We start from the raw sequence: 27,382 nt of genomic DNA on the forward strand, positions 1-27,382 counted from the left end.
TCTACCCCGCACCCCACTCGTGCTCTCTCTCTCACTTGCTTTCTCTCTCTCAAATAAATAAAATCTTTAAAAGAAAAAAATGCCTATTTCTCAGAAGTATCGTGACACTAGAGATGGCATTCCTGCAGCTCTTCGTATAGTGTCTGGTACATGGCAAAGGCTCAAAAAACGAGGAGCTGATAGTTACTGAGCACTTGTCGAGTGCCAGGCACTATGTTAAATTCTCTTCAACCATTCCGTCAGGGAACACTTGCAGCAACCCCGTTAGGTAGAGACGATTGGTTTTATTGTTCATATTTTATAGATGAGGAAACAAAGAAGTAAGTGACTTAACCAGGGTCACACAAGGAATAAGTGGTGAAGCTGGATTCTTAACCAAGGCATTTGATTCATTACAGCAACCCTATAGCCAGAGTTGAATTCTGGTGGTTTAGACATTCAAAGGATCACGTCCTTGCTTACTGTGCTTCACCAGCTTCTCCCCAAAGAGAACTGATGTTTCATGGGAGAAGCTACACAGCACAGAGTGCCCCAGTCCCTGAGTCAGCAGGCCTGACTCCTACCGCCAGCATTCACGATTCAGACTGCAGAAATCAGATCAGGTACTTCCCCCTTTGCTACTCGGTGACATGAGGGCAGTTGGACTAAATTAGTTGTTTCCCAACCGAGTGGACCTTTCAAATCACATGCAGAAATCATTTAAAATATAAATTCTATTCCCCCTCCTACATTCCAGTGACTCAGGGATCAAACCTTGGATATCTGTAATTGTTAGCATGGTCCCCAGGCAGTGTTAATGATGGGCAGGATTGGCAGACGAGTCCACGAGGTTTCACCCAAGGCTCTTTCTAACTTGTCCCAGAGAAGTTCCTCCAACAGAATAAAAAGCCACCCACCATGCCTGAGCACGGCGGTGCTCCATGATGAGGGGAGCCCTCTCTCCCAATATCACCCCAAGTGGGGGACCTTCTGCCAACGGATTGTGAGCTTTGGGTGGCTCAGACATGGCTGCAGCCTCAGCCACATTCTTGTTGACCATCATCACCAATAGGTTGTTTGTTTTTTTTTTTTTAAGATTTTATTTATTTATTAGAGAAAAAGAGAGAGAGAGAGCACGAGCACAAGCCGGGGGAGGCAGAGGGAGAAGCAGACTCCCTGCCGAGCAGGGAGCCTGATGTGGGGCTCAATCCCAGGACCCCGGGATCATGACCTGAGCCGAAGGCAGACGCCTAACTGACCGAGCCACCCAGGCGCCCCCATCATCTCCAATAGTTAATGGGCCACCAACAGCTGGACAATAACCTTTGGGAAGGGCCGTATTTCCCCATCACCGGCATAGCTCCTAAAGGCCAAATGTCTCCTGGAAAGCGGCATGAGCTTTCCAGCCCCTCCTTGTGTCGGGTACAACACAAAACCTTCGGCAGCTTCTCAGGAGAAAGCTGAGTGCACAGCTGCAGAATTATCCTGCTGGGAGTTGGTGCGGGCATTCGCGACACGAATTAACCCATAACCAGCTCTGCTAAGGTCTAAGTGTGTGCATAATCAGACAGGCATTTGAGGAGCACTGACAAGGCTCAGTGCAGGAAGGAGCCCCTGAACAATGCCACATTATCCATTACAGTCTTCCTTCGCTGATTACATAAAGTGCTCAACTGTCAAGTTCAATTAGCAAGCAGTGGTCTATAAGGAGAATAACAGCCTGTACCTGTGAACCGAAATGGCTCAGAGCGCTGCAGAGTCATGACCTGAAGCCCTCCGAATGACTCCATCCAGAAGTCAGGGACACCAGGGCAGGCCCACTTGGGCCGAAAATTTGTGTGTGTTCTTGAGGGTTTGGAGGAGGGGGAGTACAGACTCTTGTATTAAATATATACCATTGTAGTAAAAGAGTTGTATCAAATCAGCTTGGGGTCCTATCAAATGAGCTCTAACTCCAGGGAGCAAGGGATACCATCTATCACACCTCTTTGGCCAGTTCCTCTGTGAGGTCTTTCTCAAACTCGCAGAAAGGAATGAGAGTAGGAAACTTATTTCCTTGCCCAAAATAGACGCCAAGTTCCTAAGTCCACATTCAGAGGGAACTAACTATACAGGAGAGATCTTTATCCGTAGAATCTGGGCCTCATCTGATGGTTGGGTTAAGAACAAAGGGGCGCAGTGCACCTGCTTGATTTTAATCTACCCCCTTTAAAATGTGTTCCTCACTTAGAGGACTCCCAAGGTGCTTTGCTGTATATCTTTCAATTGACCTCTATTTTGCAGATAAATCAGCTGAGGCCTAGAGACTCAAATGGGCTGGCAAAGATTACCTAGCTAATAAGGGGCAAAGTTTGGACTAGAGCCTACATCTTCTGACTCTGTTATAGATGCTAATAAGGGGCCACAGGGCAGACCGGAAAGTATAGAGAGAACCAGAGACTTAAAAAGCAGAAAGTGCTGTGGGCCAGCCCCCCATAATGAGACCCCTGAGAGGCATCAGGCTCTGCTCATTATTTTCCAATTTTCAGAGTGGTCAGGGATCATTAGGCTGGGTTTTCGGCCTGTCTCTTCAAAGGGCTAGGGAAAACACAGAAAGTGATAAATGGAGATGGTAGAGAATGGCCAGATGCCTGGTGGAATGTTATTGTTTCTGCTGGGAAGAAGGAAGTCATTCATCTGTGTGAGGCTAGACCCCTGATGGTACATTTCCTTCACCTCAGTGTTTTTTGGCATAGAGGGTGAGGTGGCCCTTACTACTTTGGAGATCTCGTGAGCTAGAAGAAATCATAATTCTCACTTTATTGATTACTGAGGTGAAATGGAGCATGTTAAGATTAGGATCTGGATCTTCCAGAATGATCTGAGAGATAATAAGGACTTCCTCAAATTACTGAAAGGGCAACTAAACTATGCCGGAGTTAATCCTCACAAAGAACTGGTGCATGTGCATCATTAACAGCCTTTACAGAGGAGATAACTAAGGCTTAAGGGGTTTGAATCATTGGCCAGAGGCCATGTGCCTTGTAACTGGCAGAGCTGGGGATGGAACCAACGTGTACATGACTTCAAAGCCACTCTTTAACCACACTGCTCATCATCAGTTTTTCCTTGGAGGCAAAGTGATGTGAGGTTGGCCTGACTCACCTCCCCATTATCTCTGCCGCTGGCACTTGCTTGTACTTTTTCCGTTCTCTGAAATGTCCTCTTTGTCTCGCTCTGCCTGCATGAACACAATCCCTCCTCTACAGTTGAATTCAACCCTGAGCTTCTTCAGGAAGCCTTGAGTCCAAAACCCTTTCTTCCTTCTCTAAAGTCTTAGAAACACTTGCAAAATTTCCCAGGACCATATTTTTTTTTTTCATTCATTAAATATATAACTAAATGAGGTTGGGTTTTTTAATACACTTTCAATAAATATGCATTAGATATTTCATAGAAACATGGCTTTACATGAATCAATCCACAAATCAGGCCAAAATTTCCTTTAACAGATTCAGAGATGTGAATTGATTCAGTTCAGAATCTTCTTCTAAGCCATTCCCCAAATTTGGACACAGAATCATAGAGATATGGAAGTGAGGGTCCCTCTTGGCTTTATCCAGGGCCAGGAAACAGACTTGCTCCTCTTAGTTGACGTTTTCCTCTCTGAGCCCCTCCAAGGTCTTTAATAAAATTCCAGAAAGGCTGTGCCTCAGCAGTGTCCTCTCCAGGAGGCTGGTGCCAAGCTCATTCCCTAAATGACTAATGAGACAGGAGCTGTCTGTGTGGTAGTGGCATTCCAGTGGGCTTTGGGGTCAAGCCAAACGGAGTGTGACCCCTGCATTGCTTTGTACTAGCCGTGGCTTCGGGAAAGACCCTTAAACCCTCCAAGGCTATGAAGTGGGAGCACCATAGCATTTGAAAGATCACAGTAAGGATCAGCGATAATGCTATTATGTGCATCAAAAAGGTACTCAAAAGATGATAGCTTCCTACTAAGATGATGATTATGAGATGTGACCCCAATCAAAAGGAGGCAAACAACTCACTTCCCTGGGGCCAATTCAGAAAAAAACATAAATGCTTTTGGTGTTGCCTAAAATGCCTCCTTCTTCTCTTCCTTCGCTCTTCTTCTAATCCCTTTAAAAATTCAACACTGTAACTGCGATTACCTACTGTTTGTGTCCCTCCAAAATTCACATGTTGACAACCTAATGCCCCAGGTGATGGTACTCGGAGGTGGGCTTTGGGGAGGTCGAAGCCCTCATGAATGGGCTTCATGCCCTTATAAAAGCTGCCTGAGAAAGCTCCCTTGCCCCTTCCACCTCATGAGGACACAGCAAAAAAGATGACCATCCGCTAGCCCTTGCTAGACACTGAGGCTGCTGGTGCCATAACTGTGGGCTCCTCGGCCTCTAGAACTGTGACAACTATGTTACTGTTCTTCATAAGACACCCAGCCTCTGGTATTTTAGTTATAGCAGCCTGAACAGATTAAGAAGCCTACTTTGTGAAATAGACACACGTCCATGAGAAAACGGCCACTGCTTTTTAGCTTCTAAAAGATGGCTGCTCGTATCTGCCATATTGAGACAGAAGCAACACGGAGACGATGTTCTCACATTTAATCTTAAAATGACAGGCCTTGGACTGGATCAGAGAACCAGAGGCCCCAGGAAGGTCTTGTACTAGTGGTTGCTCATCACCGTCTGAGAAAAACCTAAGGTATTACTGGAGATTTTACTACAATCGTAGAATGTCAAAGATTATCTCGTTTCCCTCATGAGGAAACAAGCACCAGACTGGTAGAGAAATGTCTCCTGTGTTGCCCAGACACAGAGCCCATAGCAAAAGCAGATTTCTTTGACCCTTCCACCCATCAGTTTAAAGGCATTACTGAGTACTCCTTGCATACTAGCTCCCAGGGGTGCAGGGCAGCTGGGGCCAGGGCTCCAGCCCTGCAGGAGTTTACAGGATGGAGAGGCAAGAGGCGCAGCCATGATGGAACAGCTCAAGACTTTTACGATCCAGAGCCCAGCGGGGCAAACTCCACAGTACAAGAAGTACACTTGTTTTGTTCACTGTTCCATCCCCAGTCCTTAGAATAGTTCCACAGAGGCAGCACGTATATTGTTAATGCAGTTAATGGACTCTGGAGCCACAGGGGCTGGAATTGAATCCCAGATCACCCAAAGAATAGCTGAGCAATCTTGGGCAAGTGACTTAATCTCTCTGTGCCTCAATTTTCCCATAGTAAAGCATGCATAGTACTATAAAGATGAAATGAGATAATCCATGGAAAGTACTTTAAAAAGTGCCAGCACAGGGTAAATGCTCAAAGGACATTAACCACAATTATTATTCTAAGCAATCACGTTATTAGAGAAGAAATTAGTATTTGATGAGTATATATATACATATATGTATGCATACTTGATATGCTATCAAGTGATAGTTGATGAATAAATGAATGAACAATGGAATGAAGTGAATGAATGCAATTGGAGTCAGAGAAAGAAGGGATTTTTGCAGGCTGAAGCGCTGAAGGAAGGTGTCCTAGCAGAGGCCAAACCTGAGCCAGGCATTTAAGAAAGTATAGGATCAGGGCACCTGGGTGGCTCAGTGGGTTAAGCGTCTGCCTTTGGCTCAGGTCATGATCCCGGGGTCCTGGGATCTAGCCCCTCATCGGTCTCCCTGCTCAGCAGGAAGCCTGCTTCTCCTCCTCCCTGCTTGTGCTCTCTGTCATTATCTCAGTAGCTCTCTCTGTCTCTCTCTCTCAAATAAATAAATAAAATCTTTAAATAAAAAAAAAGTGTAGGATCTGAGCAGGATGAAACAGAAAGAAAAGACAAATGTTTACACTTCCAGAAGATCTCTTAGACAAAGACTGAATGTCTAAAGATGTTTATTAAAGCGTTATTTTTTTCTGTAAAATACTGGAAACTAAATGGCCACTGAGGGAATCAAATACAACTTGATAAATCTATAAAATAAATTACTTTTAATCCATTAAAATGATATTTTCAAACAATAGCAAATAACAAATATGTTCAGATTATAAGAGTCAAAAAAACCACCACACATTATACAGAGTATAATCTCAACTAAGTAAAAATATCCATTTGCGTGTAAAAAAAAAAAAAAAAACTTTATCAAAGTGTTAGAAGGAAGGAATATGGATAATTTTGTTTCTTTAAATCTTCCCTAGTTTTCAAACTGCCTACAATGGGTATGTATTATTTTAATAATTGTGTTTGGTTTTAGTTGTGGTAAAATATAAAATTTGCCATTTTAATTATTTTTACATGTCCAGTTCAATTAATAATATGTTTTGGAGTCTTGTATTTTTCTCAGGTGAACAAGATTCCCAGGCCCAGGGCCTTGTTCACACTGTCATCCTGTCAGAGTGACCCCCCCAGATGCTGAGGGGAAACATGGCCACTGCTCGTGCCCGAACAACCCAACCAACCCCTTTGCCCTGGAAAACACCATTATGATTTTGGAGCATGTAACTGCCTGCTGAGGGTTGGCACTTTGGCCCTCCCGTGGGGAGAATTATTCCTCCCTAAAGTCAGAGTGTTAACAGGCTTGTCATGTCTGGACAATGAACGGCCTCCCCCGTCCCCAGGCCTCTTCATTTTATCTCTGATACTGCTCCACACAAATGCAACTTTCAGCCATTGCCTCCAGTGCTCACAAATGGGATGGGGTGGGGGTGGGGGGAGTTCCTCTCAGGCTTCAGAATCCCAAAAAGTTCCCTGTGCCTCCTGGAAAGTATAAAAAGTAGGGATGTGGAGCCTCTTCACCTACTTCTGAAGGCTTGGCCTCATGCCACAGCTTGCATAATGAATCACCTCATGAGTTAGAAGACCTTGTGAAATAGAAGCCTGGCCAGAGGGAAGAGCTACCTGGCCTCAGGCCTGTGTGTCTGCTATGTGCCCACGTCCAAGGGGAAAATGCTCATCTTGAAGTTGCTCCTCAGTTTCCCTACAATTCCACTACTTCTTATATCCATTCTCTTCCTCTTTTGTTTTCATGAGTCTAATTTATTTATTCAGTGATCATTATTCACCTCTTTCAGATACCAGGGATTATGTCAGGGATGAGATACTGCCACCAAAGATAATGGCAATAATCTTATTAACTGCCAATAACTGTGCTGAAAAGCTCTACCCGCACTATCCCATTTAACCCTTATAACAATTTCACAAAGAAGGAACTATTCCCCCATTTTACAGATTACAGAGGTGAGGCTCAGGAGGAATAAGACACTTGCACAGAAGCACTTCTGGGTAAAGGTGGTAAAATAACTCTAAATTAGAACATCACTCTTTCCCAACATTTAACACAATAAACAGTAAAAGTAAAAACAGCAAATGAAATTATCAGTAATTTCTACTAATAAGGACCTAACAGACCATGCTTTCCCACAGATAACAGCTATACACTCTGGATAAAATATGAATAACAACAACCTAAAGGCACAAGAGAATAAACAGAAGCAAAAAGAATTTGGAGGGGAGTCAAATCTTAGAAGAATGTTGTGGCAAGGAGTGAGTTACCTATTTTTGTAGTTTTCAGCCTGCGAATAGGCTGAAGTCAGCATTATGTGGGGGTGGCTAAAACTTAAATTTTAAAAAGTCCACAGTACTCCTGTCCTAAAGAACCAGAGGACAGAATATGCTGGAAAGCAAGAAGAAAGGGGAAATATGGGAAAGGAATGATCCAAAGAGAGCGAGCCCCAAATTCTGTGTGTAAACTCCGACCATGTTTCTGTCAGATCCCAAACCACTCAAGCATAAAGCAGACTCAAAGTAACCAAGCCAAAGACAGAGGAGATGAGTTAAGGTGAGTTACACCCCAAAGGGCAGCTTTGCAGTTTGGATCCACCTAAGTTTATCTGCTTCCTAAACCAAAACATTAACTCTCTCAGAGGACTACAATAGGACCTAGAATCTCCATAACATTAAATTCCTAATGCCTAAGACATAATTCAAAATGAGTCAACATACAAAGAACCAGGGAATATAATTCAGGCTGAAAAGAAAAGACAATCAACTGATACCAACCCAATATGATCCAGATGTTGCAATTAGATAAGGATTGTCAAGCAGCTATTGCAATTATGCTCAGTGGGAGGAAGTCCAAGATGGTGGAGGAGTAGACCTTAATTTCCTCTGGTCCCAGGAATTCCACTAGGTAGCTATCAAATCATTCTGAACACCTGCAAACTCAACTGGAGATCTAAGAAAAGAATAGCTGCAACTCTACAAATAGAAAAGTGACCACTTTCTGCAAGAATGACAAGACAGAAAAACTCATCTCAAAAAAGAGAACAAGAGGCAGTATTGACTGCCAGGGACATAATCAGTATAGATATAAGTAAGATGTCGGGACTAGAGCTCAGAATAACGATTATAAAGATACTAGCTGGGCTCGAAAAAAGCATAGAAGACACTAGAGAATCCCTTTCTGGAGAAATTAAAGAACTAAAATCTAACCAAGATGAAATCAAAAAGGCTATTAATGAGAAGCAATAAAAAATGGAGGCTTTAACTACTAGGATAAATGAGGCAGAAGAGAGAATTAGTGATATAGAAGACGAAATAATGGAGAATAAAGAAGCTGAGAAAAAGAGAGATAAACAACTACTGGATCACAATGGGAGAATTCGAGAGATAAGTGATACCATAAAGTGAAACAATATTAGAATAATTGGGATCCCAGAAGAAGAAGGGGGTTGGTGCAGAGGGTATATTGGAGCAAATTATAGCAGAGAACTTCCCTAATCTGGGGAAGAAAACAGGCATTTAAGTCCAGGAGGCACAGAGAACCCCCTTCAAAATCAATAAAAATAGGTCAACGCCTCGACATAAAATAGTGAAACTTGCAAATCTCAGAAACAAAGAGAAAATCCTGAAAACAGCTTGGGACAAGGGGTCTGTAACCTACAAGGGTAAAAACATCAGATTGGCAGCCAACCTATCACAGAGACCTGGCAGACCAGAAAGGATGGGCATGATATATTCAGGGTGCTACCAAAACTGAAACAGGAAGAAATCGAAACCTTGAACAGAATAATAATCAGCAAGGAAATTGAAGCAGTAATCAAAAGTCTCCCAACAAACAAGAGCCCATGGCCAGATGGCTTCCCAGGGGAGTTCTACCAAACATTTAAAGAAGAATTAACGCCTATTCTTCTGAAGCTGTTTCAAAATAGAAATGGAAGGAAAACTTCCAAACTCTTTCTATGAGGCCAGGATCACCTTGATCCCAAAACCACACAAAGACCCCATCAAAAAGGAGAACTACAGGCCAATATCCCTGATGAACATGGATGCAAAAACTCTCACCAAGACACTAGCCAATAGGATCCAACAGTACATTAAAAGGATTATTCACCACAACCAAGTGGGATTTATTCCTGGGCTGCAAGGGTAGTTCAACACCTGCAAATCAATCAATGTGATACACTACATTAATAAAAGAAAGAAAAAGAACCATATGATCCTCTCAATAGATGCAGAAAAAGCATTTGACAAAGTACAGCATCCTTTCTTGATTAAAACTCTTCACAGTGTAGGGATAGAGGGAACCATACCTCAATATCATAAACGCAATCTATGAAAAGCCCACAGTGAATATCATTCTCAATGGGGAAACCTGAGAGCTTTCCCCCTAAGGGGAATGTTCCTGACATGGCAGGGATGTCCACTATCACTATTGTTATTAGTATTAGAAGTCCTAGCCTCAGCAATCAGAAAACAAAAAGAAATAAAAGGCATCCAAATCAGCAAAGAAGAAGTCAAACTCTCACTCTTCGCAGATGACATGATACTCTACTCAGGAAACTATAGAACGCTCATGAAAGAAATTGAGGAAGACACAAATAAATGGAAAAATGTCCCATGCTCATGGATTGGAAGAACAAATATTGTGAAGATGTCAATGCTACCTAGAGCAATCTACACATTCAACGCAATCCCCATCAAAATACCATCCACTTTTTTCAAAGAAATGGGACAAATAATCCTAAAATTTGTATGGAACCAGAAAAGACCCCGAATAGCCAGAGGAATGTTGAAAAAGAAAAGCAAAGCTGGTGGCATCACAATTCCAGACTTCAAGCTCTATTACAAAGCTGTTATCATCAAGACAGCATGGTACTAGCACAAAAACAGACACATAGATCAATAGAGAATAGAGAACCCAGAAGTGGACCCTAACTCTATGGCCAACTAATCTTCGATAAAGCAGGAAAAAATATCCAATGGAAAAAGGACAGTCTTTTCAACAAATGGTGTTGGGAAAATTGGACAGCCACATGCAGAAGAATGAAACTGGACCATTTTCTTATACAATACACAAAAATAGACTCAAAATGGATGAAAGACCTAAATGTGAGACGGGAATCCATCAGAATCCTAGAGGAGAACACAGGCAGCAACCTCAGTGACCTCGGCTGCAGAAACTTCTTGCTAGACACGTCTCCAAAGGCAAGGGAAGCAAGGGCAAAATGAACTATTGGGACTTCATCAAGATAAAAAGCTTTTGCACAGCCAAGGAAAGAGTTGATAAAACCAAAAGACAACCAACAGAATGGGAGAAGATACTCACAAATGTCTTATCAGATAAAGGGCTAGTATCCAAAATCTATAAAGAACTTACCAAACTCAACACCCAAAGAACAAATAATCCAGACAAGAAATGGGCAAAAGACATGAACAAACATTTCTGCAAAGAAGACATCCAAATGGCCAACAGACACATGAAAAAATGTTCAACATCTCTTGGCATCAGGGAAATCCAAAGCAAAACCTCAGTGAGATACCACCTCACACTAGTCAGAATGGCTAAAATTAACAAGTCAGGATGTTGGTGAGGATGCAGAGAAAGGGGAACCCTCTTACACTATTGGTAGGAATGCAAGCTGGTGCAGCCACTCTGGAAAACAGTATGGAGCTTCCTCAAAAAGTTGAAAACAGAGCTACCCTATGACCCAGCAATTGCACTACTGGGAATTTACCCCAAAGATACAAATGTGGTGATCTGAAGGGGCACCTGCACCCCAATGTTTAATAGCAGCAATGTCCACAATAGCCAAACTATGGAAAGAGCCCAGATGTCCATCAACAGATGAATGGATAAAGAAGATGTGGTATATATACACAATGGAATATTATTCAGCCATCAGAAAAATGAAATCTTGTCATTGGCAACGACATGGATGGAACTAGAGGGTATTATGCTAAGCGAAATAGGTCAATCAGTGAAAGACAATTATCATATGATCTCACTGATATGTGGAATTTAAGAAACAAAAGAGAGGATCGTAAACTTTATGCCATGAATGTTGAAAAGAAGGAACAAAGAGTTCTGACGTGGTGCTACGTGCATCATAACCTCATACTTCCTTCCTGAGAAGCCTTATGGAGGAAAACAGGTGTAATGGCAAAATCCTGGTACCATTCAGGAACTGGCCCACCCCTCTTCCCATTTGGAGAGAATATGACTGAGCAAATGAAAAGGCAGCTGGATAAAAATCACAAGGAAACACTTGGGAGCAGAAACCCCTGCACTCCATTGCAGGACCATGAGGGAGTGAAGAAGGGCACCCAGGGCTGGACAGTTTCCAGATCACTGTGCTAGGCTGGAGGCATGCCCACAGGAATGGTATACAGACCCAGCAGGGTGGCATGCGTACTGCAACAGGACATTTTACTGGGTCTCAGAAAAGCACAGGTCCCCGGTCCCCCAGCCAGGCTGCATGCAGCCCTATCCACTCCCCATGTCCTAAAACTACAGGAAAATAGATAGCCAGCAACTCGCGGCAGCCCACAAGCTGTAGTTCTGAGGGGGAGGCAACTAAGTTTTAAATAACACAGGAAGGGTTTCAAGAAGTCACCCATATTTTATATCAAACCAAATAATCCATGTTAGTCACAGGCTAAATAAAAAAAGAAACAGGACAGTAACTCGGAAAGTATTCCATACAGAGAAAAAAATCAACCCAGTCTGGAAGAAAACCTAGCCCAAACCAACCAAGCAGCAAAATACTCTTAATTCATCACTCTTCAGACTACATATTCTAATAAAGAATATGACTTTATTTTTTAAGGGTCTGTTTATTTATTTATTTATTTATTTATTTATTTATTTATTTGAGAGAGAGCACCAGGGAAGGGGCAGAGGGAGAGGGAGAAAAAATCTCAATCAGATCCCCTGCTGAGTGTGGAGCCCAATCCAGGGTTTGACCTCAGGACCCTGAGATCAGGACCTGAGCTGAAACCACGAGTCAGAGGCTTAATGAACTGAGCCACCCAGGTGCCCCAAGAATAGGACTTTAACAAAATAAAAACACAAAGACGAAAGGATTAAATAACAGTGGGAGATTAAAAGGGAGATAACAGTGCTAAAGAGACAGAATGTGTAGCCAAATCCTCATTCAGATCTAACAAATCACTTCAAAAAGTAAACATGGAACAGAAGAGATACAGCTGAACATCAAGTTATTTTCACGGACAGAAGACTTGAGATAATCATAATGAATACTGAGGGAAAGGACATGAAATGTAAAGCAATTAAAGAATACATGAGAAAGACAATCTAACATAAAAATTCCTGATGTCTTGGAAGTGAAGATTTGCAACAATTAAGGGAAGAAACTGTAATATAGGAAAATGTGATAGAGAAAAATTTCTCCAAAGTGTAAGAATTCAGGCTTCTAATCAAAAAGATATACTGTTTTCCAATAATATTGATAGAAAAAAGAGATATTTAGATATATATTTGTTAACTTAAGTTGAAAGATAAGGGGGAAAAAAGAATTCTTTAGATATCCAGGAAAAAAAAAAAATCCAATCACCTAGGAGGGTGAAAAATCAGATTTTTCCACTGCAATGTTCAATGGAAGAGGACAGTGGAGTTATTGTCTGCAAAGTTCCAAGGGAAAGAAGTGACCCCAATATATTCCATCCCATAAAAATGTCATTCAAGTAGAAATGCAAAAGGCACACACTCTCAAATGAGCAAGAACTCAAGGAATGTAGCCGGCATGCACAAGCCCTTCTTGAACACGCAAGTGCTACCTGATCAAGAGTTGAATCAGCATAAAACAACTCCAAAATACAAATGTGGGGGCAAAAACCCTGTTGGTGAGCATGAAATCCATTTAAATATAGGCAAAGTTAAATACCGGAGAAGTGATGGAACAGAATGGAATGGAACAGAATGGTTATAACCTTTACAAAGAGATGATATTGACAAGCAAACACTGATAGGAGGGGAGAAAGATGTGGGAAGAAGTGCAGTGGTGCTAGTCTCCTATCTACTAGCAAACCATTAGCTGGTGGGATCTAAAATCAAAATATGACGGTTTTAAAAGTATAACAACTCCCAACTTTTAACGGTTTTTATCATCCTCCCCCTGCCCCATCTTAGCACAGGAGCCAAATAACAAGTAATAATAGCAAACATTTATTGATGTTCACCGTATGCTTATTGCCCTAAATTCTTTACAGATTCATTTATTTAATCCTGTCTGTAACCCCATTAAGTACAGTCTATTACTAGCCTCATTTTACAAAAGAGGAAATAAAACACAGAGAAGTTAGCTAATCACCCAAAGCTAACAAATCATGGGCCCAGAATTCAAATCCCAAAAGTCTGGCTCCCCAGCCCTTGTACTTAGTGCCCAGTGAGCATGCGAAGTGGCCAGGATGAGACATTTAGCTTCTATTAGTCTAAATGAACCGCGTGCATCCAAGCACGGCACCTGCGTGGGTCAGTACGCACAGTTTGCTGGGCGCAGGTGAGGGTCCTGCTCTAAGAGGGATTTAAAGGAACTACCCGTATCCCAATATCCCTTCTGGTAAAGAATCATTTATCTGAATTTCAGCAATCCCTTGAATTTCACTAGTTTGTTGTTGTTGTTGTATTTTTCTACTTCCAAACAATAGAATATGGAATATCATCCTCTGGCTAGAATTTTTTGTTTATCGATGTATCATCCTAACATTCCAATCCACTTGGAAATATCTATAATCATGCTTACAAATAATAATTTTATTTCTGAATGGTGGGATTTAGGGGTCATTTACTGCTTTCTCACTGGTACTTTTCTGTATAACATATATCACCTTGGTAAAAACAAATATTTTTGAGAAAAGAAAATGAGAAACTTGTTTAAGTTCACATAGCTTAAAGCTGCAATGTGAACTCAAGTCTCATACACTTTAAGAACCATGCACTTGGAGCATGTGGGTGGCTCAGTCAGTTAAGCATCTGCCTTCGGCTCAGGTCATGATCTCAGGGTCCTGGGATCAAGCCTTGTCGGGCTCCCTGCTCAGTGGGAAGCCTGTTTCTCCCTCTGCCCCTCCCCCCTGCTCTTCTTCTCTCTCTCTCTCTCTCACTGTCAAATAAATATAATATTTTAAAAAAAGGTGCCTGGGTGTCTCAGTCAGTTAAGCATCTATCTTCCGCTCAGATGATGATCCGAGGGTCCAGGGATGGAGCCCTGCGTGGAGCTCCCTGCTCAGCAGGGAGTCTGCTTCTCCCTCTCCCTCTGCCCCTCCCCCTGCTTGTGCTCTCTCGTGCTCTCTCTCCCTAATTAAAAAAAAAAAAAATCCTTAAAAAAAAAAAAGAACCATGCACTTACCCACGTTGTTATCTTACCTCCTGTACCCTGGGTGTGGTTAAAGAACTCCAAATCTTAATGTGCATAATAGCTGCATATGCTAGAAATTATGGTGCATTTAAAGTGCCAGACATCACATCCAGCAAATATAAGTAGGAGATAAGTATTTGTGATTATAATAATAGTAATTACTATTATTCACTGATACTACAGTACATTATTAGAAATTTATAATAGAACTGAGTACATGATGGTATGGAAACACAGAGGAGAAAATCCTGCTAATTCAAAAAGGTAGTCAAGGAAGGCTTCCTGGAAGAGGGAACAGAAAGTTGACTTTTAAAGAATAAGGCTTAGCCAGGTAAGAGGGGAGTAGAGTGGGGCATTCCAGCAAGAGAAAGCATGATGGACTAAAACAACTGGTGTGGTTGGATTGAATGTCATGTGGAAATGCAGCTGGGGAAGAGGTGGGAAAGGTAAGTCACTGTTAGATCTGTAATTACCTCCCGTGCCACCCTACACTAAGGAGTTGGCACTTAAAAGTCAATGGGGACCCACTGAAGGGTTTGTTTGAAGCAGTAGAGTGTCCCAAGATCATATGCCTTTCTGAGAGCCCACTGGCTGCTATGGGGAGAACTGGTTGGAAGGAACGACTCTGGAGATGGACAACTGGTTCTGGTTATTACAATTGTCCTCCTAAGAACTGATGGGCCCTAAGGCAGAGACAGACTCTCGGTGGAGAGCTGATTAGGACAGTGGTTCTCAAAATGTGCTCCACAGACCACTAGGGCTCCCTGAAACTCTTTCAGGTGAGCTGCAAGGTCAAAACTATTTTTGCAATAATATGAAGGCAATATTTGGCTTTTCCACTGTGTTGACATTTGTACTAACAGTGCAAAAGCAATGATGGGTAAAACTGCTGGTGCCTTAGCGCAATGCAGAAGACACTGAAGTCCACTAATAGTCTTGGATCCTTCATGGTCATCCATTCCTAGGGGAAAAAAGTCAATTCCTCTTCAAAATGTCCTTGATGAAGGAATAAAAATGATTAATTTCATTAAATCTTGGCCTTGAATACCCCCCTATTTAATACACTGTATGATGCAGTAGGAGGGATACATAAAGCATCTCAGTCACAGAGAGAAATATAATTGTTGTCTCAAAGAAAAATATATTTGCAAGTGAGTTATGAGCTGCACTGACCACTTTTCTCATTGAACACCATTTTCACCTAAGGGGGGAAAAAAAGAACCAATTAAGGTTATTCACCCCTGAATATTTTTTTTAATTTTTTATTGTTATGTTAATCCCCATACATTACGTCATTAGTTTTAGATGTAGTGTTCCATGATTCATTGTTTGTGCATAACACCCAGTGCTCCATGCAGAACGTGCCCTCCTCAATACCCATCACTAGGCTAACCCATCCTCCCACCCCCCTCCCCTCTAGAACCCTCAGTTTGTTTTTGAGAGTCCATTGTCTCTCATGGTTCGTCTACCACTCCGACTTCCCCCCCCTTCATTCTTCCACTCCTGCTACATTCTTCTTCTTCTTCTTTTTTTTTTTCTTAACATATATTGCATTATTTGTTTCAGAGGTACAGATCTGAGATTCAACAGTCTTGCACAATTCACAGCACTTCCCAGAGCACATACCCTCCCCAGTGTCCATCACCCAGTCACCCCATCCCTCCCACCCCACCCCCCACTCCATCACCCCTGAATATTTAGGAGACATTTTGTTGAAAATGAACAAGTTGAATCTGCCACTTGAAGGAAAACAACTTTTTCTTGTTTTTGTTGTGGTATTTTTTACTAGTTGTATTTGTTACCAGTAATGAAATTTGAGTTTTCGTTTTCAAGCAAAAAGTAGAATTTGAGGGGTGCCTGGCTGGCTCAGTCAGTAGAGCATGTGACTCTTGATCTCAGGGTTGTGAGTTCAAGCCCCAGGTTAGGTGTAGAGATTACTTAAAAATAAAATATTTTTAAAAAATTAGAATTTTGGGGGGTGCCTTGGGTGGCACAGTTGGTTAAAGCATCCGACTCTTGGTTTCTGCTCAGGTCATGATGTTAGGGTCGTGAGATCGAGCCCCACGTCTGGCTCTGCACTCAGCAAGGAGTCTGCTTGAGATTCTCTCTCTCTCCCTCTGCCTCTCTCTCTGCCCCTCTCCCCTGCGCTCTCTCTCTCTAAAAACAAATAAATCTTTTAAAAATAAAAAAATTAAAAATTAAAAAAATTAGAAATGGAAAACTTTTGCCCACACCACTGTACTTACCAATTCCTTTTTTTTTTTTTTTAGGTCTATACCCAATGTGGGGCTCAAACGCCACGCCAAGATCAAGAGTCACATGCTCTGCCCACTGAGCCAGCCAGGTACCCCTATATTTACCAGTTCTTATAGATTTTTCAGATGTTGATAGCCATGGGTTGAACTGTGTCCCGCCCAAAAGACATGTTGAAGTCCTGATGCCTGGTACCTATAAATGTGACCTTATTTGAAAATAGGCTCTTTGCAAATATAATCAATTTAAAACAGATCATACTAGATTATAGTGGGCCCTAACTCCAATCACTATGTTCTTATAAGGAAAAAGAGTTTTGCATACATAAACACAAACACACACAGGGAATGGGGCCATGTAAAGATGGGGTAGACATTGAGATTAAGTCAAGTCAAGAAATGTCAAGGATTGGTGCCAACTACCAAAAGCATGAAAGAGACTCACCCTCAGTGCCTCAAGAAAAAAAACCAACCCTGCCAAAACCTTAACTTCAGATCTCTAGCCTCCAGAAATAGGAGAGAATGAGTTTCTGTCATTTTAAGCCACACGGTGGGTGGTACTTTGTTACAGCAACCCTAGGACACTTATACAATGAGGGTAACACTCCATGTCGCCATTTGATACTGCGGAGGAAAGTGTGTCAGCATTTGAAAGATATGCATAAGGCAGTGAAACAGGATTTCCAAAAGCCCAATGTATAATATCATAAAATCATGCCTGTAAGAGAGCCATTCAAAGTGTCAAGTAGCCTGATACATTGTAATATAGCACAGTACAAAGAGTTCGGTGTGAGGACTCAGAATTCACATCCCAGCTGACCTTTAAGAAACCATCACTTGGGCTTTGATGTAGTATCAAAGGAAACGATCTACAATTAGTTGAAAAGGCTGCTTAAACCCCTCTCCCTCTTCCAACTACTTATCAGTCTAAGGCTGGATTTTCTCCATAGAGTTCAACCAAAATAATATATTGCAGCAGACTGAATGCAGAAACAGCTATGATAATCCACCTGTCTTCTATTAAGCCAGTCCTTAAAGAGATTTGCAAAAAGATATAAAACAATGCAACTCTTCTCTCTCTCTCTACTTTTTTTGCTTTGGAAATGGAATTATTTTCATAAAACATTTTATTCATGTTAATATATGATGGGTCTATTATTATTTTAAATAAATATTTCAACATTTTTCTTTTAATTTCTAATAGCATAAACACCTTTAAATATAGCTCATATAGATAGAAGCTTTGGGGGATCCTTGATGATTTTTAAGAGTCTACAAGAATCCAGACGCCCAAAATTTTACTAGTTTACAAGGTAAAAACAATAGGATTTAGCTAATGTTTGGTGGAGATCAAGAGAACAGTCTTGGTCTCGTTCCAGAACTATTCTCCTGATGGGGATTATGACAAGAATAGTCTCTAAAGGAGAGAAGATGTCTCAGTCTTGGAAATGTGGAGGGTAGGTTGCCTGAGAAACACTACTAGAACACTTCTATGAAAGGAAAGAATTTCCCTGAGAAGAGTGCTCAGGATGGACTCTAGGGTTACACCAACATTAAGGCATAGTGGGAGAGCCAGCTAGAAACCAGTCTGGGTCAGAAAAAGAGTATGGGGGAGGTGGGGAGAGAAACCTTGCAGGGAAGGATGTCACAGAAAGCAAGCAAGGCAGAATTTTCAACAAGGGAAGGGGTCAATAGCAGCAAAAACTCTAAAGATATTCAACAGGGTCATTACTGATGAGCTGAGAGCAGTTCTAGAGGAAGAAGGCAGATCAAGGAGGCAGCTGGTATGGTCTGCTCTTAAATAATGAGCTGGAGGTCAGGCAGAAGTGAAAAGAGTTATAGTTTATGGTGGGTGAGAAAAAGACCAGAGGAGAAGCAGAAATTCAAAATTCAGAGAAGGGAAGTATAAACAATAGTATGAGATTCCCCAAGAAGCCCAGAGGATAGGATTTTCTAGAGCTCAGGAGACATTGGGGTATAGAAGGCAATCCCAGGAGGGCTTTTGAACCAAACTATCTGATTCAAGTCACTGTTGTCATTTGCTTAAGGGATAGGGACTGAATGTTTGTGACCTCCCAAAAGTCATACCCAGAAACTCTAATCCCCTCCAATCCCCAGTGTGATGGTATTTGGGCATGGGCCTTTGGGAGATAATTAGATCATGAGTAAGGGTAGAGCCCTCTTGAATGGGATTAGTGTTTTTTAAAGAAGAGACCAGGGAGTTTGCTTCTCTCTCTCTCTCCCCCTATCCGTCCTTCCACCATGTGAAGATACGAAGAGAAAACAGTTGTCTGCAAACCAAAGCAGGTTCTCACCAGACACCGAATCAATACCTTGATCCTGGACTTCCTAGCCTCAGAACGATGAGAAATAAACATTTGTTGTTTAAGTCACCCAGTCTATGGCATTTTGTTCTAGCAGCAGGAGCTGAGACCCTAAATAAGGGATCGACAAGCTACTTAACTTCTCTGTGCCTTAATTTCCTCTTCTAGAAATATAGAGAGCAATAGTATATACCTCAAAGAGTTGTTTACAAAGACAGCATGAGTTAACACACATCAAGCACTTAAAATTCTGCCTGCCAGATGGAACATACTTAACCAATCGCTGTCACGCTGGGACAGAAAGGATGGGAAAATGACAGGGTCCATGGTCTATCAAAGTCTGTAGGTTGGAGGGACAGAGCAGAGGTCGCTCCAGCCCAATATCCCTACTCTTTTCTGGAGTACTTAGGAGGCAGCAGGTGGTCTAGTCCGAGTTTAAGGAAGGTGGCAAAATTCTAAAATAGGATTCGGTGGGACATAAACACAAAATTGTTTTCTTCTTCAATCACTGCCATCAACCACGGTCTTTTAAATCCTCCCTTCCGGTTTATTAAAAGGTAGTTTAAAACCTCAAACTCACCTCTACAGGCTGGAGCTGAGGTTGTGACAATGGGCAGCACTTCCAATGAGGGGCGGCCAGGCGGGAGAGGGAGAAGAGGAAATGTCACTCTCCCTAACCCCGCAGGGTCTTAATCCTCTCTGGCTAACACTGGCTGATACTGTCTTCTGTGTGGCAGATGTCCAGGTGCTAAGCCACGGGCTCATATGAGAACTCTTCTGAGGGACACCAGATGGGAGCTTGCTCGACACCTCCACCACCACCCCCACCCCCCCACCCCTGCCCCGCTGCTCACACCCAGAGCCTGGCCCTCTGATGGGTGACCTGGCCCCACAGTCAGCCCTCCAACGCCAGGTGCCAGCAAGGCGTGTCCACTTGACCCCCACCATCATGAGCAGGATACTCCGCTGTTTGCCTTTGACAGTCCCCCCATCTCCCCACTGCCCTCCCTCCTCCTCAGGCTTGGGCGAGTGTGTAGGGGATTGTGGAGATCGCTGGGGTGGTGGAGCTGGTTCTCCCACCTCTCAGCTAGCCCCAGGAGGTGGCTATGCCTAGACAGGTGGCCCTCTTGTGAAGGGGAGGGTGCGACTGCCTGCCGTCCTCAGTTGTGGGCTCCGGAGCCTGACGCAAAAGGGAGGCCCCCTCAGCCTGGTGGGAAGCGGGAGAGGTGCGGGCTGAGCTCAGAGCTCCACTAGATGAGCCGAGAGAGGCAAACCCGGCCAGACGGCAAGCCACTGCTAATTCACGTGATCTTGATGCTGAGGTGGATGGAGAGCCTTTGAAGAGTTTTATGCAAGGGGCTAGCCTGATCAGATAGAGGTTTCAGAGCAATCTATCTGGTGGGGGTTCCGAAATTAGGAGCCCACAAAATGGAATCCGGCGAGAGAGGGCAAGAGTGTGCGCTCAGAGTGATGGTAAGAGGAATGGCCCTTACAGAGTGAAGATGTGGGAGGGACAGGCCTTGGGGGCTCAGGGCCCTGCTGGCATGTCTGGGCTCTGCCCACCAGTTAGAACACCCCTTCCTCCAAGAAGGGCACTAAAGCCAACAGATGGGCTCCCCTGGTCATGAACCTTCTTCTGTCTGTGTCTGCAGCTGGGCCTACCCCTCACCCTCTGACCCTTCATCACAGCTTGGGTTTTCTAGTGGACACTGTAATGGAGTGGGAGGGTGCACTCTTGTTTATTGGGGATTAACTCCTATAGAAGGAAGACAGAGGAGGCAGGACCAGGCTCGGGAACAAGGGGAAGCGCAATGCAAAATCTCCACGAACCTGGTGGGTGGCTCTGCGGTGAGGACGTCGTTGTGCCTCGGATGGGGCACAGAGGACCCTCACTTCACTCAGTCCCTCGTCACAGGCTGCGCAGGCAGGGTGTGACCACGCATGAGGCCACTCTGGCGCTGAGGCAGAGTCTGACAGAGCTGAGGGCTCCCCGCAGCTGGGCAGCCCGGCTTCCCTCGGAGCGGGTCTAGACAGTGCATCTCCATGACAGCCACCCCTCACTCCCCTCCAGCTTTGGGGCTTCGGGGCCTTGGGTCAGGCCTGCACCTTCCAGCTTACCTCTCGCTCCTCGGCAGGATCTGACAGCCCAGGAAGTTTGCCAGCAAGGCGTTGGAGAAGGAAGCAGGAAGAACTTCAAGTTTTGGAAATGCTCTTTATCTGTAATTGTAGCCCCAGGCACCCATAATTAGGAAGGCGAATTTACTTCTAGAGAAACTGCAGAGCAATTCCCTGGTAAGAGACATTTGGGGGATTTTTCTGCTGTGCGCAATCATATCTGACTCCCACCCACCCCCACAGCCCCACCTGAAATAATTCTAAAATCAGGAGTGCTGACCATCAAGAAGATGGGGGCTTCTTGAGCCTTGGACATGCCCCTGCTCATCTGATTTGGGGCTAATACTGACCAGGTGTGCCCTTGCATTAAGCATGCATTAAGCTAGAGGCAAGGTTTGAGGAGTAATTTGTATGATTACCTGCAAGTTTCTCTGAGGGTCATTTTAAGAACCCAGCGACCGGCATGCTGCCCGGTACCTGGCGGGAGTTTGTTTGTTGAAGGAAACTTCTCCACGAATCTGATTCTACCACGAAATGTATGCGGGATGAACATAGCTCTCAGTTAACCATTCTGCTGCCCTCACTCATTAAACTCCTCTTAAAGGGGAAAGTAGATTTTAATTTTAGGAAGATGGTGACTGAGAGAGGACGAGAGGAGAACAGAAGTGTTTCCAGAAAGATAGCCTCTGATCTCACTTTATGACTGAAAGGCTTGCGTAAAGGCTCTGGGGCTCTTGTTTAATTGTTGACAACCCTCAGCTAGTGACTTATCATTGATAAGTGTACAAAATGAGCATGTTCTTTTTTTTTTTAAAGATTTTATTTATCTATTTGACAGAGAGAGACACAGCGAGAGAGGGAACACAAGCAGGGGGGAGTGGGAGAGGGAGAAGCAGGCTTCCCATGGAGCTGGGAGCCCGATGCAGGGCTTGATCCCAGGACCCCAGGATCATGACCTGAGCCAAAGGCAGACGCCCAACGACTGAGCCACCCAGGAGCCCCATGAGCACATTCTTTTTTTTTTTTTTTTTAAGATTTTATTTATTTATTTGAGAGAGAGAATGAGATAGAGAGCATGAGAGGGGGGAGGGTCTGAGAGAGAGGCAGACTCCCTGCTGAGCAGGGAGCCCGACGTGGGACTCGATCCCGGGACTCCAGGATCATGACCTGAGCCAAAGGCCGTCGCTTAACCAACTGAGCCACCCAGGTGCCCGAGCACATTCTTAATACCTAAATTACAAGGTGTTCTAAGCATTGAGGTAATAGGTAAAGTGCCTAGCCAGCCTGACACTTGAGGTGAGGTAACTCGTTCATCAGAACAGAGGTTTGTTTCTCCACAGAGGAAGAATGGTAGGAGAGAAGGGGCGATGAAGTCTGGAACAGAGTGGTCCTTTCCTCAGGCACAAAAGAAAGGCACATGCTTACCAGTCATTTATTCAGTCAGTCATTCAAAATATTTATTGAGTGCCTACTGTGTGCCAGGCCTGAGTCTAGGTGCTTGGGATCCATTTGTGAACAAGACAGGCAAAGATTTCTGCCCTCATGGAGCTTACGTTCCAGTGGAGAAGGCAGACAATTAAAACATACAGTATATGAGGAGATAATGAATGCTTATAGGGGAAAAAAAATAGAGCATGAAGGGAAATCAGGACTGAGGGAATGATGTGGGGTAGAGGGAGAGAGGCAGGTGTGAAGGTAAATACAATGGCCGAGGTAGGTGGGGTGCCGGAGGAAGTGAGCCAGAAAAAAACCTTAAAGGTGAGGACCACAGGAGGTCGTGGGGGGAGCAGTCCTGGAGCTACAGCAGAGCATGGAGCCTTCCAGAGCAGGCTCTCCAGGGACAGCAGGGGGCCAGGGCGGCTGGGCCAGTGAGCAAGGGGCAGAGAGCACAGAAAGGTCACTTTGAAGGATGAGAGGCAGATCACACTGGCTTTGTAGCTGCTCTCGGGACTTTGCTTTTGCTCTGAGTGAAACGGGAGCCTTTGCAGGGTTTGGAACAGAAGAATGACATTATCTAACTTGAAAGGGGTTATACTGGCTGTGATGGGAGACCCATAAGAAGAATTTCTACCCCACTCCATATGGTTGATGTAAAGGCATTGTAAAGGAATCTGTTCCCAGACAGATAGGTCCTCAGTTTATGTGGGACAAGTCCCAGAAGGTGCCGGCTGGGATTGTACAAAGCAAGTGCTTTCCTCGTTAGAGAAACTCAAAAGGATGCAGATCCAGACCTTTCAGGCTTATTTTAATGTATAAACTATTCATCTTCAGCAAAGAAAAGAAGAAATGGTTTAAAATGCAGAAAAAAACAAGATTGAGAGACAAACTTTTTCCTTTATTTTTACCTAATTAAATTTTTAAATAGGTACTACCTACCTAGGATGCTTCAAAGTTACCAAGGATGGAAGTGTGTCTTCTCCTTTACCTGTTGTCTGTCCAACTCTTCCCTCCCATAGAAGCAAACATGATTGCCATTGGCTACGTAGCCTCCTAAATGTACATACAAGAGTACATGTGTACCTTATTGTTAGGGACTGAATTGTGTCACACACCCCAAATTTGTATGTCAAAGGCCCAACCCCCAGCACCTCAGAACGTGATTGCATTTGGAGGTAGGATCTTTAAGAGATAATTAAGGTTAAATGAGGTCATTAGGGTGGGCCCTACGGCAATATAACTGGTGTCCTTATAAGAACAGGAGGCTAGGGCGCCTGGGTGGCTCAGTTGGTTGAGCGACTGCCTTCGGCTCAGGTCATGGTCCTGGAGTCCCGGGATCGAGTCCCGCATCGGGCTCCCTGCTCAGCGGGGAGTCTGCTTCTCCCTCTGACCCTCCTCCCTCTCATGCTGTCTCTCATTCTCTCTCTCTCAAATAAAAGGGTAGAATCTTTAAAAAAAAAAAAAAAAGAACAGGAGGCTAGTCACAGACAGACAGGAGGGAAGACCAGGAAAAAATACAGGGGGACAGGGGCGCCTGGGTGGCTCAGTCATTAAGCGTCTGCCCTCGGCTCAGGTCATGATCTCAGGGTCCTGGGATCGAGCCCCACATTGGGCTCCCTGCTCAGCGGGAAGCCTGCTTCTCCCTTTCCCACTACCCCCTGCTTATGTTCCCTCTCTCACTGTGTCTCTGTCAAATAAATAAATAAAATCTTGAAAAAAAAAAAAATACAGGGGGACAGTGCCCATCTGCAATCCAAGGAGAAAGGCCTCCGAAGAAGGCCAATCCTGGAACACCTTGACCTCACACTTGGAGCCCCCAGAACTGTGAGAAATAAATTTCTATTGTTCAAGGTAGTCAGTCTATGGTACTTTGTTACCATAGCCCTTAGCAAACTAACACACTTCTATATATCTTGGGGAGCATATATTCATATATATATATATATATATATGAACTGAATTTTGTTTCTCACCAAAATTTACAGGTTGAAATCTAACCCCCAAGGTGACAGTATTAGGAAGAGGTGGGGGCCTTTGGGAGGTGATTAGGTCAAAAATAAGGGTGAAAACCTCATGAATGGAATTAGTGTCCTTATAAGAAGAGGCCAGAGAGCTAGCTCACTCTTTCTGCCATGTTAGGACGCAATGAGAAGTCAGCAGTCTGCAACTTGGAACAGCGTTCCCACCAGAACCTGGTCATGCCGGCACCCTATTCTCAGACTTCCAGCCTCCAGAACTGTGAGCAATACATTTCTGTTTCTTATAAGCCACCCAGTCTATGGTGCTTTGTTATAGCAGCCTGAACTGACTAAACTATATATTTTTGTCCACAATTTTAACAGATTATATATAATATTATGCACTTTGCTCTTTTCATTTAAAACTGCATCTTAGGGACACCTGGGTGGCTCAGTCAGGTGAACATTCAACTCTTGATTTCGGCTCAGGTCATGATCTCAGGGTTGTGGGATAAAGCCCCACATCAGGGTCTACACTCAGCACAGTCTGCTTAGGATTTTCTCTCTCCCTCCCCCTCTGAGCCTCCCCCCACCCCCATTCGCTTGTGTGAGTGCGTGCATGTGCACTCTCTCTAAATAAATAAATAAATAAAATCTTTTTAAAAAATACAAATAAAACAGCATCTTAGAGATCACTCCAGGCTAGTGTACATGGAGCTGCTTTATTCTTTTTAAACACTCCAGAGTTTTCCACTACATGGATTTTTTTTTTAAAGTAGGCTCTACTCCCAGCGTGGGGTTCGAACTCACAACCCTGAGATCAAGAGTCACATGTTCTACCAACTGAGCCAGCCAAGTGCCCCAGCATAGATGTTTAATAATTAATTTAACCCTTTCTTTATTAATGGGTATTCAAATTATTTCAAAACTTTTGCTATTATAAAAATGCCATAATGAGTAATTTTGTATATAATGTCATTTCATATATGTGTATGATGTAAGTAGGATAGATTCTTTGAAGTAGAACCACTTGGCTGAAAATAAATGGATTTAAAATTTTGGCAGATATTGCCAAATCATCTTCCAAAAACTACAAATGTACCCTCCAGTCAGCAAAAGTTTCTGTTTCTCCATAACATCACCCATATGTGGTGTCATAAAACTACTTGATTGTTGCCAACATAATGGGTGAAAAATAGTATCTTGTACTTATTATAGAAAAAGTTAAGTGACTTTTCACATGTTTATTTTATTGAACTTCAGAATTGAAATTTTCAGCATTTTTCTTCTCCCACTCTGCACTAATCTGACCCTAGGTGTTTGTTTCTCTGTGGTATCTCAAATCCCGTTTTCCTGTAACATTGACGATTCTTAATACCACAGGGCACATCGCCAAGGATGCTCACCATCACTGTGGTTGTCACCAGACACCCACAATCGAGCTCAGTCAGATGATATATAAACAAATATTTACAATTCTATACTTACCTGGAGGAACCCAGGAGGGCTTCAAAGTGGAGGTGGTACCTGAAGCACTTATGAAAGTAGGCCAAGTAAGAAGCCATTCTAGGCAAATAAAAAGGCATAGAGTTTAAAACACTGCATACTTGGAACATCAAGTAGTCTGGTAGGGCATCTAACACAAGGTAAGGAAGAATTGGACAGCCTCCTCTCCCTTGTACAGGTTTGTAACTGGGGATAACCACACCTGCTGTGGTTGAGAGCTGGGCTGCTCTCTGGCATCCACAGGTGCCTCTAATTCCATGCCACTCCACTTTCTTCTCCTGGGTTCCTCTCTCCAAGCAACCTGCTTCTTGTGATTTTAAAATACCTGTGTCTTTTTTTCTGATTATAGTAGAAAATCTTTAAAAAATTTTTAAAGAACAAAAATACTAACTCCCAGAAGTTTTATGGGAAATCTTTGTTAAGGTCTCCCTAAACACAGACACACTCACACACACACACCCCTCACACACACACATATAATGTTGAATATATATATTCCATATAAATTATATAATATTCTTCACTAAATGATTATGGAAATTTTTCATGCCAGTGAACATAGAACTACATTATTCTGATTACTGCCTACACGGTATTTTATTCTGTTAGAGCTACCAGAATTCATTGACTAATTCTGTTTTATGGGCACTTAGGCTATTATATAAACATTGCCACAGTGAGCACCCTTGTCTGTTTATGTACATCAAGATTATTATATTATTGGTGTAATGAGATTTTTTGCTTGATCAGTTGGCTGTTGGACTGACCTCAGACTAACCAGGTCTTCTCGTGAAAGGACAATTTCTAGTCATTGCCTAAACTCATTTGCCTCCCTCCTTTCTGGAATAATTTTCAATTTAAGGAATTTATTCCTTATAGCATCTTCATCCCCAAATCTCCCAGGTTTGTCTCGTGTGGACCGGACAGCACCTCCCTCTCAGTGGGTAAAAATGGGGATGTTGCTAAGAAGATCATTGGTAATGTTTTCTGCCCTCTCTGAGTTTTTGTGAAGTTAGGATCTGAAAGTCTGCCCTTGGGCTCTTTCTTTGAAATGTAGATCTTTCATCTTGAGCCCCTCAAAGGCTTAAGGCTTCCCTCTAGGGTTGGTGTACATTATAAAATAGCCCCTTTCATCTGCTATTCCACATAACTGACTTCAGTGTGTAC

Source organism: Neomonachus schauinslandi, chromosome 1, assembly GCF_002201575.2.
Source record: "Neomonachus schauinslandi chromosome 1, ASM220157v2, whole genome shotgun sequence".
Lineage (NCBI taxonomy): Eukaryota > Metazoa > Chordata > Mammalia > Carnivora > Phocidae > Neomonachus > Neomonachus schauinslandi.